This window comes from Pseudophryne corroboree, chromosome 3 (assembly GCF_028390025.1).
Source record: "Pseudophryne corroboree isolate aPseCor3 chromosome 3, aPseCor3.hap2, whole genome shotgun sequence".
Lineage (NCBI taxonomy): Eukaryota > Metazoa > Chordata > Amphibia > Anura > Myobatrachidae > Pseudophryne > Pseudophryne corroboree.
Window position 1 is genome coordinate 177,651,979 of NC_086446.1, and position 12,477 is coordinate 177,664,455.

At 48.8% G+C, this 12,477-nt stretch overlaps 1 protein-coding gene across 1 annotated transcript in view; it reads left to right on the forward strand.

Annotated features, from left to right (window-relative positions):
- LOC135055042 (homeobox protein MSX-2-like) overlaps window positions 1–12,477 on the forward strand; it is a 368,401-nt gene that overhangs the window by 318,979 nt on the left and 36,945 nt on the right. The gene's annotated exons all lie outside the window — the stretch shown is intronic.

The following is a 12,477-nucleotide window of genomic DNA, read 5'->3' on the forward strand; positions in this document are numbered from 1 at the left end:
GTACTCATTTTAGATCTCCATTTAAACTCCCAGGAATCACCAACTTCTCTCAAGTATTTTATTTATTGGGCAATTACAATTTTTCAAACATAAATATAAAACCAATAGACAGTGCCACAAAATAAGGAGAAAGTTTTTTTTAATGACTATCCAAACCAACCCTTCGGAACAATTTACAAAAAAAAAAATAAGAAAATTTCTTTCAACTTTTTTCCCTCAACAAAGGAAATAGCCAGATGATTACTGAGTGGACGTGAATAAGCAAAATGCCTACAAATTATCATCCAATGGTGCCATTGCTACTCAGGCAGTAACATCCATGGGCTGTTGTTTTTTTGTTTTTTGTTTTTTAAATGTAGCATTTTAGAATGAAGACTCCACAGAAACAGCTGACAAGTACTATATACTTATATTTACATTTTGGCTGTATTCTACCTTATATTCCATGCATTAAAAAATCCTACAAGATTGATCGGAGTTTTGTACGCCACAATTGTTTATCAAACTATTTAATGCATAGTGATAGAAGAAATACAGCGTCATACCTCCTCAACCTTTTGCCTTATGGTCAGTTTCTTATGCAGGTAGTTATGCAAGTAGTTATGAAGACATTTGACTTAACTGTGCTTCAGCCTTGCAGTCACTATTGTTTCATGATTGCTGGGTTTATGCTTTCAGTAACAATAGAACAGTCCAATCAGGGGGGAAAAATCAATTTGTTAGGTCTCTGCCTCTCCAAATGCTATCACCTACTGAGGCTGACTCAGAGGTGTGTGTTAATAGCACAGCTAATGTACCTTTATATGCAAATGTCACTGAAGTCCTCCAATCCTCCTCAAACCCGCAGAAATATTAACACAATTAATTTTCAAGAACTTTCCACCTCTCTGCAACAACTCCTATCACCAATTTCTGCTTTCACTTCTCCTAAGATAGTTGTGTCACACCTGAACCAGACTCTAGAAATAGTCCTTGATGAAGTGGATCCAGCTGCCTATTGCACTCCATATAGGCCTAGATGTTAACTGTGGCACTCTAAATTAACAAGACATCTACAAAAACGGTAATGTAAAGTTGAACGTCAGTGGTGTAAATCTCGTACTCCAAGTGACTTCCTCATAAATAAGATTATCTACCACCAGGGGCGGATTGGGATGCAAAACCAGCCTGGGAAATTTATGGAAGCAGCCCTAACGGGGATGTGGTCTGATGAGGGCGCGGGATCCCTCCTCATAGGGCCTGATTGTACCCAATTGCTGCCTTCTGTCAGGAATCGACTTACCGCTGTTATGTCTGTCCGCCGGAGCGGACTCCGTCCGGGGTCACTGCATGTTGCTGTCACCTGTCACCCTGCTCGTGGATACCATCTCAGGCCTGGGAGCGCCCCTGGAGTCAACGGGCGTGTGGGCGCGCCGCGTCCCAGCCGGGCCGCGTCATGGGCGCCGCCATGACAGTTTCCCCAGTGTAAGTGCGACAGCCAATCCGGAGCTTGGCCGCACCTCCTCGTCTCACTCCAGCCAATACCTGCCGGTCAGGGGGTATATCAGGAGCTGCAGGGTGAGTCAGAGGTTGTCCTGAACTTTGTGTCACTCCTGCGACCCGTGTGTCTGGACCTGTTCTCCTGTTCCTCCGTGTTCCTGGATATTCTCCTGATCCTCCGTGTTCCTGGATATTCTTCAGTACCTGTTACTTCCGTGGAACTACAAGTACCAGCACCAGCAATACCTTTCTGGCTTCACACCTTCTACACCTGCAGTTTGCTCCAGCCTACAGCAGTAGAGACTCTCTCTCCAGGTGCATTCCGTCATCTCACCTGTGATTCAGCCTGCATGCTGATTGTGCACTTCCAACAGCACAGTGAACATTACCATCCAGTCTCCTGCATTGCTACCAGGTTTGCTACCATTATTCCACCTCTGCTGGCTCCACGTTTTAATTACTCTGGTTCCATTTCTGCATTACAAACTCTGCCATAGACTTTCAGTTTCAAACCATATTATATCATTGCCATTACCATTGCCGTTACCATTGTCATTTCCATTGCATTCGTTTGTTTTACTTTCTGCTGCATTATTATCTGGACTTTCTGTTATTAATAAATCTACATTGTGCACATGCGCAGAAACCCAATACTGCCTCCTCACTTCATTCCACCTACCTCCACTGACCCACTAGCGCCCCCTCCGGGGACACAAACTAAACCGACTCTGACAGTAAGTTCAGGACCGATGGACTCGGACGGTGGTCAGAGTGTGGGGTCAGGGGCCTTACAAAACCTGGTCTCCCGTTTGGATGGACAAGAGGCTGTGCAGCAGCAGATATTCCAGTTTCTGCAAGGGATGTCCTCCCGGATTGATACGTTACAACAATCTCTGCTAAGTGCGCCTGCACCTCCAGTTCCTGTTACCTCTGCACATGCAAGTGTAGGGGGTTCTTCTTCTCCGGCTGCATCTGCTCCTGTATCTCGTTTGCACCTGCCTGTGCCTAGCAGGTATGATGGCAGTCCGAAGTTATGCCGTGGGTTCCTCAACCAGTGTGAAGTCCAGTTTGAACTTTTACCTCATAATTTTCCCACGCCAAGATCCAAGGTTGCTTATATCATTTCACTGCTCTCTGGATCAGCCCTGAGCTGGGTGTCTCCTCTATGGGAACGTGCCGACCCGTTGATGAACAACTATGCTGAGTTTGTTTCCATCTTCAGACGCATCTTCGATGAACCGGGTCGTGCAACATCAGCCTCCGCAGATCTTCTCCAGCTCCGTCAAGGGACTCGCAGTATGGGCCAATACGTCATCCAGTTCCAGACGCTAGCCGCAGAGATCCAGTGGAATAACCAAGCCTTGGTAGCAGCCTTCTGGCATGGACTCTCGGAGAGGATAAAAGATGAACTGGCAACCCGTGATATCCCTGTGCAATTACCAGAATTAATCTCCCTATGTATCAAGTTGGACTCTCGCATCCGCGAACGCAATAGTGAGCGTGCTCGTGCTGAGTGTCGCAAACCAAGAATGGTACCTCCTGTACAGTTTCAGCCTCCACCTTCTGACGAGCCTATGCAAATTAATAGGTCCCGCTTAACCTCTGAGGAGCGGTCAAGGAGACTTCGTGAGAGACTGTGTCTTTATTGTGCGGCAGTAGGTCACCAAATAAATTCTTGTCCAGTGCGTTCGGGAAACGCCAGATCCTGACTTGTAGGGGAGGAGTCAAGTTGGGATCTTTCAAGCAAGCTCCTTCAACCCAAGATTTCATGCTTCCTGTGACCTTAGAGACGGCGGCTGGACTCCAATCTGCAACTGCGTTGGTAGACTGTGGTGCAGCGGGGAATTTCATCACTCAAGCTGCGGTAGACAAGTTTCATCTGCCGGTCTATGAACTTCCATATCCAGTCTACATCACGGCAGTTGATGGTAGTCGTATTTCTAAGGGGTATATCACTCAACAAACCCGGCCAGTGATACTGGGGGTTGGGTTCCTGCATTCTGAGTTAATAAAATTTCTAGTTATTCCTCAGGCAACTCAGGAGATTGTGTTAGGTATGCCCTGGCTCCAGCTACATAACCCACAGATTGACTGGGCTACCTTACAACTAACTGCTTGGGGTTCACATTGCCGTCAGTCCTGTTTAGCCCAAGTTGTTCCTGTCAAGACTTCTGAAATCAAGACCCAGTCTACTCTTCCTATGGCCTATCAAGATTTCGCTGACGTCTTCAGCGAGAAGGCCGCTGATGTCCTGCCGCCCCATAGAGAGTGGGATTGCCCCATCGACCTCATTCCTGGCAAAAAACCACCTAGGGGGCGCACCTACCCGTTATCTGTTCCTGAAACCGAAGCGATGAGCGAATACATCAAAGAAAACCTACAGAAAGGATTCATCCGTCCCTCATCATCACCTGCTGGGGCAGGTTTCTTTTTTGTTAAAAAGAAAGATGGAGGACTACGTCCATGTATTGACTACCGGGGACTTAATGATATTACCGTTAAGAACAGCTACCCGTTACCTCTTATTACCGAGTTATTTGATAGAGTCAAAGGAGCCCGCATCTTCACCAAGTTAGATCTCCGCGGTGCCTATAATCTCATCAGAATCCGCAGCGGTGACGAATGGAAGACAGCTTTCAATACTCGGGATGGCCATTACGAGTACCTGGTAATGCCATTCGGGTTGAGCAATGCTCCAGCAGTGTTTCAACACTTTGTTAATGAAATTTTCCGTGACGTTCTGTACAAGTATCTCGTTGTTTACCTGGACGATATCCTCATCTTCTCTCAAGACCTCCCTTCTCATCGTCTCCAAGTCCGTGAAGTCCTCCGACGTCTTCGTGAGAATTGTCTTTACGGCAAATTATCTAAGTGTACCTTTGAGGTTACCTCCATACCCTTCCTGGGGTATATAATTTCTGGATCGGATCTCCAGATGGACCCGGCAAAATTGGAAGCTATTGCCAATTGGTCCATTCCGAACACTCTCAAGTCCATTCAACGATTCCTGGGCTTTGCCAATTATTATAGGAAATTCATCCGAGGCTTTTCAACTCTCATTGCTCCTATTACTAGCTTAACTCGGAAAGGGGCAGATCATTCCAACTGGTCAGAAGATGCCCTGGCTGCGTTTCAAAAAATCAAGATGGCTTTTGTTACCGCTCCAGTTTTGTTACAGCCCGATATTAATAAGCCATTCGAGTTGGAGGTGGATGCTTCCACAGTAGGAGTGGGAGCTGTTCTCTCTCAGATGGGAGCTGACGGGAAGATTCATCCCTGTGGATTCTTTTCCCGTAAATTTCTTCCTGCAGAAGTTAATTATTCCATCGGAGATCAAGAGCTTCTGGCGATTAAACTGGCCCTTGAGGAATGGAGGTATCTCCTGGAAGGGGCGAAGTTTCCATTTAATATCTATACGGATCATAAAAACCTGCTCTACTTGAAGGCAGCTCAGTGCCTTAATCCTCGCCAGTCCCGATGGGCTATGTTCTTCTCCCGTTTTAATTTCAAGCTCCATTTCCGCCCAGGTTCTCAGAATACCAAAGCAGATGCCTTGTCTCGATCCATGGAATCTGAGGACGAGATATCCGATCCAGTACCACGCTCCATCCTGGATCCTGTTGCCTTTGCTTCTTCACAAGTTTCTCCAGCTCCGCCTCCTGGTAAGACTTTTGTTGCTCCTGAACTCCGTTCTAAGTTGTTGTCTTGGGCTCATCAGTCTAAATTTACTGGGCATCCTGGTGTCCTAAAGACTTTTAAATTTCTCTCTGAAACATACTGGTGGCCGAAGATGAAAGTCGACATCAAAGACTTTGTGGCGTCTTGCCCTAAATGTGTGCAGCACAAAACTCCTCGTCAGTCTCCAGCAGGTCAGTTACAGCCATTATCCATTCCCAGCCGTCCTTGGTCACATCTGTCTATGGATTTCATCTCTGACCTTCCCTCCTCCCAAGGATTCAATACCATCTGGGTAGTGGTCGACAGATTTACCAAAATGGCTCATTTTGTTCCACTCCAAGGACTTCCTTCCGCTCCAAAACTGGCTCAAATCTTCCTACGGGAGATTTTCCGTTTACATGGACTACCCACTGAAATAATATCTGACCGTGGAGTTCAGTTTGTGGCAAGGTTTTGGAGAGCTCTCTGTTCTGCCATGCAGGTCCATCTCAAGTTCTCGTCAGCGTATCATCCTCAGACGAATAAGCAGACAGAGAGGGTAAACCAGGAGTTGGAAACCTTCCTGAGACTGTACATATCATCTTCCCAAGATGACTGGGTAGATTTGCTCCCGTGGGCTGAATTCGCTCACAATTTCCGCTACCACACAGCTACTGAAACTACTCCGTTCTTCGCTGTTTATGGGCAGCATCCACGAGTTCCTGATTTTCAAGACCTTCCTAGCATCGATGTTCCTGCTGCCACTACTGTCCTCAGTCAGTTCTCAACAATCTGGAGGAAGATTCATACTTCACTCAAAAAGGCTTCTGCTCGGTACAAATTCTTTGCCGACCGCAAGAGACGTGCAGTTCCCAGCTTGAAACCTGGGGATAAAGTCTGGCTGTCAACCCGGAATCTTCGTCTTAAAGTGCCTTCGATGAAGTTTGCACCACGCTTCATTGGTCCTTTCTCCATCGAAAGAGTTCTAAATCCTGTGGCTTACAAGCTCAAGTTACCCTCTTCATTGCGTATTCCTAATGCTTTCCATGTCTCTCTCCTCAGACCATTAGTCCTAAATCGCTTCCAAAGAGCTCTTCCAGTTGGCCCCAGCATTCCAACTCAGCGGGGCATAGAGTTCGAGATAGAGAAGATCCTGGACTCCCGTCACCGGTATGGTCGTCTGCAATATCTCATCGACTGGGCCGGCTATGGTCCTGAGGAGAGGAGTTGGGTGAACTCTGCTGATGTCCACGCTCCCAGGTTGGTCCGTGTTTTCCACAGGTCTCATCCTTCCAAGCCACGTGGGTGTTCGGTGCCCACCCATAAGGGAGGGGGTACTGTCAGGAATCGACTTACCGCTGTTATGTCTGTCCGCCGGAGCGGACTCCGTCCGGGGTCACTGCATGTTGCTGTCACCTGTCACCCTGCTCGTGGATACCATCTCAGGCCTGGGAGCGCCCCTGGAGTCAACGGGCGTGTGGGCGCGCCGCGTCCCAGCCGGGCCGCGTCATGGGCGCCGCCATGACAGTTTCCCCAGTGTAAGTGCGGCAGCCAATCCGGAGCTTGGCCGCACCTCCTCGTCTCACTCCAGCCAATACCTGCCGGTCAGGGGGTATATCAGGAGCTGCAGGGTGAGTCAGAGGTTGTCCTGAACTTTGTGTCACTCCTGCGACCCGTGTGTCTGGACCTGTTCTCCTGTTCCTCCGTGTTCCTGGATATTCTCCTGATCCTCCGTGTTCCTGGATATTCTTCAGTACCTGTTACTTCCGTGGAACTACAAGTACCAGCACCAGCAATACCTTTCTGGCTTCACACCTTCTACACCTGCAGTGTGCTCCAGCCTACAGCAGTAGAGACTCTCTCTCCAGGTGCATTCCGTCATCTCACCTGTGATTCAGCCTGCATGCTGATTGTGCACTTCCAACAGCACAGTGAACATTACCATCCAGTCTCCTGCATTGCTACCAGGTTTGCTACCATTATTCCACCTCTGCTGGCTCCACGTTTTAATTACTCTGGTTCCATTTCTGCATTACAAACTCTGCCATAGACTTTCAGTTTCAAACCATATTATATCATTGCCATTACCATTGCCGTTACCATTGTCATTTCCATTGCATTCGTTTGTTTTACTTTCTGCTGCATTATTATCTGGACTTTCTGTTATTAATAAATCTACATTGTGCACATGCGCAGAAACCCAATACTGCCTCCTCACTTCATTCCACCTACCTCCACTGACCCACTAGCGCCCCCTCCGGGGACACAAACTAAACCGACTCTGACACCTTCCTTGCATCTTTTGCTGCAGTTGTGTCTGAGACCAGAGGTGGAATGGGAACTAAAAGTGACCCTGTACAATTTTATAGAAGTGGCCTGACATGGGCAGCACAAAAGGTATAACATACCGTGCAACCATGGCAGCATCACTGGATGGCAGAGTTACTGTACTGCATAGATGGAATAACCGAATGAATGGAGACAATGCAGTGTACTGAGTACAGTGGGCTGCCTGTCATGTTGGGGAGTGGGGCCACATGACAACACACAAAACAGGCGCCATGGACACGTCAGCCTACCAGGAATCTTCCTGGTGAGCCCTATGGCCAATCCGCCCCTGTCTACCACTCCTATCGTAATGCCCTGGACACAAATAAACATATTTCTCTAACGTCCTAGTGGATGCTGGGGACTCCGAAAGGACCATGGGGAATAGCGGCTCCGCAGGAGACTGGGTACAAAGTAAAAGCTTTAGGACTAGCTGGTGTGCACTGGCTCCTCCCCCTATGACCCTCCTCCAAGCCTCAGTTAGATTTTGTGCCCGAACGAGAAGGGTGCAATCTAGGTGGCTCTCCTGAGCTGCTTAGAGTAAAAGTTTAAATAGGTTTTTTATTTTCAGTGAGACCTGCTGGCAACAGGCTCACTGCATCTAGGGACTTAGGGGAGAGAAACGAACTCACCTGCGTGCAGAGTGGATTGGGTTTCTTAGGCTACTGGACATTAGCTCCAGAGGGACGATCACAGGCCCAGCCATGGATGGGTCCCGGAGCCGCGCCGCCGGCCCCCTTACAGATGCTGAAGCAAGAAGAGGTCCATAAATCGGCGGCAGAAGACTTTCCTGTCTTCATAAGGTAGCGCACAGCACTGCAGCTGTGCGCCATTGCTCTCAGCACACTTCACACTCCGGTCACTGAGGGTGCAGGACGCTGGGGGGGGGCGTCCTGGGAAGCAATGAATTTACCTTAGTTGGCGAAAAATACATCACATATAGCTCCTGGGCTATATGGATGTATTTAACCCCTGCCAGTTTTCCAGTAAAAAGCGGGAGAAGAGCCCGCCGTGAAGGGGGCGGGGCCTATCTCCTCAGCACACAGCGCCATTTTTCCCACACAGCTCCGCTGGTAGGAAGGCTCCCAGAATCTCCCCTGCATCCTGCAACTACAGAAACAGGGTAAAAAAGAGAGGGGGGCACTTATTTGGCAAAATAACAGATATAAGCAGCTATAAGGGATAGACACTTATTGTAAGGTTGTCCCTATACATATATAGCGCTCTGGTGTGTGCTGGCAAACTCTCCCTCTGTCTCCCCAAAGGGCTAAGTGGGTCCTGTCCTCTATCAGAGCATTCCCTGTGTGTGTGCTGGGTGTCGGTACGTGTGTGTCGACATGTATGAGGAGGAAAATGATGTGGAGGCGGAGCAATTGCCTATAATGGTGATGTCACCCCCTAGGGAGTCGACACCTGAATGGATGGCCGTAATTAAGGAATTACGTGACAGTGTCGGCACGTTACAGAAAACTGTTGACGACATGAGACAGCCGGCAGCTCAGTTAGTGCCTGTCCAGGCGTCTCAAACACCGTCAGGGGCTACTAAACACCCATTACCTCAGTGGGTCGACACGGACCCAGACACAAACACTGACTCCAGTGTCGACGGTGAAGAAACAAACGTATTTTCCAGTAGGGCCACACGTTACATGATCACGGCAATGAAGGAGGTTTTGCACATCTCTGATACTGCAAGTACCACAAAAAGGGGTATTATGTGGGGTGTGAAAAAACTACCCGTAGTTTTTCCTGAATCAGATGAATTGAATGAAGTGTGTGATGAAGCGTGGGTTACCCCCGACAGAAAACTGCTAATTTTTAAAAAATTATTGGCACTATATCCCTTCCCACCAGAGGTTAGGGCTCGTTGGGAAACACCCCCTAGGGTGGATAAGGCGCTCACACGCTTATCAAAACAAGTGGCGTTACCGTCTCCAGAAACGTCCGCCCTTAAGGAGCCAGCAGATAGGAGGCTGGAAAATATCCTTAAAAGTATATACACACATACTGGTGTTATACTGCGACTAGCAATCGCCTCAGCCTGGATGTGCAGTGCTGGGGTGGCTTGGTCGGATTCCCTGACTGAAAATATTGATACCCTGGACAGGGACAATATATTATTGACTATAGAGCATTTAAAGGATGCATTCCTATATATGCGAGATGCACAGAGAGACATTTGCACTCTGGCATCAAGAGTAAGTGCGATGTCCATTTCTGCCAGAAGAGGATTATGTACGCGACAGTGGTCAGGGGATGCGGATTCCAAACGGCATATGGAAGTATTGCCGTATAAAGGGGAGGAGTTATTTGGGGGCGGTCTATCGGACCTGGTGGCCACGGCAACGGCTGGGAAATCCACCTTTTTACCCCAAGTCACCTCGCAGCAGAAAAAGATACCGCCTTTTCAGGCTCAGTCCTTTCGTCCCCATAAGGGCAAGCGGGCAAAAGGCCACTCATATCTGCCCCGGGGCAGAGGAAGGGGAAAAAGACTACAACAGACAGCTTCTTCCCACGACCAGAAGCCCTCCCCCGCTTCTGCCAAGTCCTCAGCATGACGCTGGGGCCTTACAAGCGGACTCAGGCACGGTGGGGGCCCGTCTCAAGAATTTCAGCGCGCAGTGGGCTCACTCGCAAGTGGACCCCTGGATCCTGCAGGTAGTATCTCAGGGGTACAAATTGGAATTCGAGACGTCTCCCCCTCGCCGGTTCTTGAAGTCTGCTTTACCAACGTCTACCCCCGACAGGGAGGCGGTATTGGAAGCCATTCACAAGCTGTATTCCCAGCAAGTGATAATCAAGGTACCCCTCCTACAACAGGGAAAGGGGTATTACTCCACGCTGTTTGTGGTACCGAAGCCGGACGGCTCGGTGAGACCCATTTTAAATCTGAAAACCTTGAACACTTACATAAAAAGGTTCAAGTTCAAGATGGAGTCACTCAGAGCTGTGATAGCGAACCTGGAAGAAGGGGACTACATGGTGTCTCTGGACATCAAGGATGCTTACCTCCATGTCCCAATTTGCCCTTCTCACCAAGGGTACCTCAGGTTTGTGGTACAGAACTGTCACTATCAGTTTCAGACGCTGCCGTTTGGATTGTCCACGGCACCCCGGGTCTTTACCAAGGTAATGGCCGAAATGATGATTCTTCTTCGAAGAAAAGGCGTCTTAATTATCCCTTACTTGGACGATCTCCTGATAAGGGCACGGTCCAGAGAACAGTTAGAGGTCGGAGTAGCACTATCGCAAATAGTACTACGACAGCACGGATGGATTCTAAATATTCCAAAATCGCAGCTGATTCCGACGACACGTCTGCTGTTCCTAGGGATGATTCTGGACACAGTACAGAAAAAGGTGTTTCTCCCGGAAGAGAAAGCCAGGGAGTTATCCGACCTAGTCAGGAAACTCCTAAGACCAGGCCAGGTGTCAGTGCATCAGTGCACAAGGGTCCTGGGAAAGATGGTGGCTTCTTACGAAGCGATTCCATTCGGCAGATTCCACGCAAGAACTTTTCAGTTGGATCTGCTAGACAAATGGTCCGGATCGCATCTTCAAATGCATCAGCGGATAACCCTATCTCCAAGGACAAGGGTGTCTCTCCTGTGGTGGTTACAGAGTGCTCATCTCCTAGAGGGCCGCAGATTCGGCATTCAGGATTGGGTCCTGGTGACCACGGATGCCAGCCTGAGAGGCTGGGGAGCAGTCACACAGGGAAAAAATTTCCAGGGCTTGTGGTCAAGCATGGAAACGTCACTTCACATAAATATCCTGGAACTAAGGGCCATTTACAATGCCCTAAGTCAGGCAAGGCCTCTGCTTCAGGGTCAGCCAGTATTGATCCAGTCGGACAACATCACGGCAGTCGCCCACGTAAACAGACAGGGCGGCACAAGAAGCAGGAGGGCAATGACGGAAGTGGCAAGGATTCTTCGCTGGGCGGAAAATCATGTGATAGCACTGTCAGCAGTGTTCATTCCGGGAGTGGACAACTGGGAAGCAGACTTCCTCAGCAGACACGATCTTCACCCGGGGGAGTGGGGACTTCACCCGGAAGTCTTCCACATGATTGTAAACCGTTGGGAAAAACCAAAGGTGGACATGATGGCGTCTCGCCTCAACAAAAAACTGGACAGATATTGTTCCAGGTCAAGGGACCCTCAGGCAATAGCTGTGGACGCTCTGGTAACACCGTGGGTGTACCGGTCAGTGTATGTGTTCCCTCCTCTTCCTCTCATACCAAAAGTACTGAGAATCATAAGAAGGAGAGGAGTAAAGACTATACTCGTGGCTCCGGATTGGCCAAGAAGGACTTGGTACCCGGAAATTCAAGAGATGCTCACGGAAGACCCGTGGCCTCTACCTCTAAGACAGGACCTGCTCCAGCAGGGACCATGTCTGTTCCAAGACTTACCGCGGCTGCGTTTGACGGCATGGCGGTTGAACGCCGGATCCTGAAGGAAAAAGGCATTCTGGATGAAGTCATCCCTACCCTGATCAAAGCCAGGAAGGATGTAACCGTACAACATTATCACCGTATTTGGCGTAAATATGTTGCGTGGTGCGAGGCCAGGAAGGCCCCTACGGAGGAATTTCAACTGGGTCGATTCCTGCATTTCCTGCAAACAGGACTGTCTATGGGCCTCAAATTAGGGTCCATTAAGGTTCAAATTTCGGCCCTGTCGATATTCTTCCAAAAAGAACTAGCTTCTGTACCTGAAGTTCAGACGTTTGTCAAGGAAGTACTGCATATACAGCCTCCTTTTGTGCCTCCAGTGGCACCTTGGGATCTCAATGTAGTGTTGGGATTCCTAAAATCACATTGGTTTGAACCACTCTCCACTGTGGACTTGAAGTATCTCACTTGGAAAGTGGTAATGCTGTTAGCCCTGGCTTCAGCCAGGCGTGTATCAGAATTGGCGGCTTTATCCTATAAAAGCCCTTACCTAATTTTTCATACGGACAGGGCAGAATTGAGTACTCGTCCTCAATTTCTCCCTAAGGTGGTTT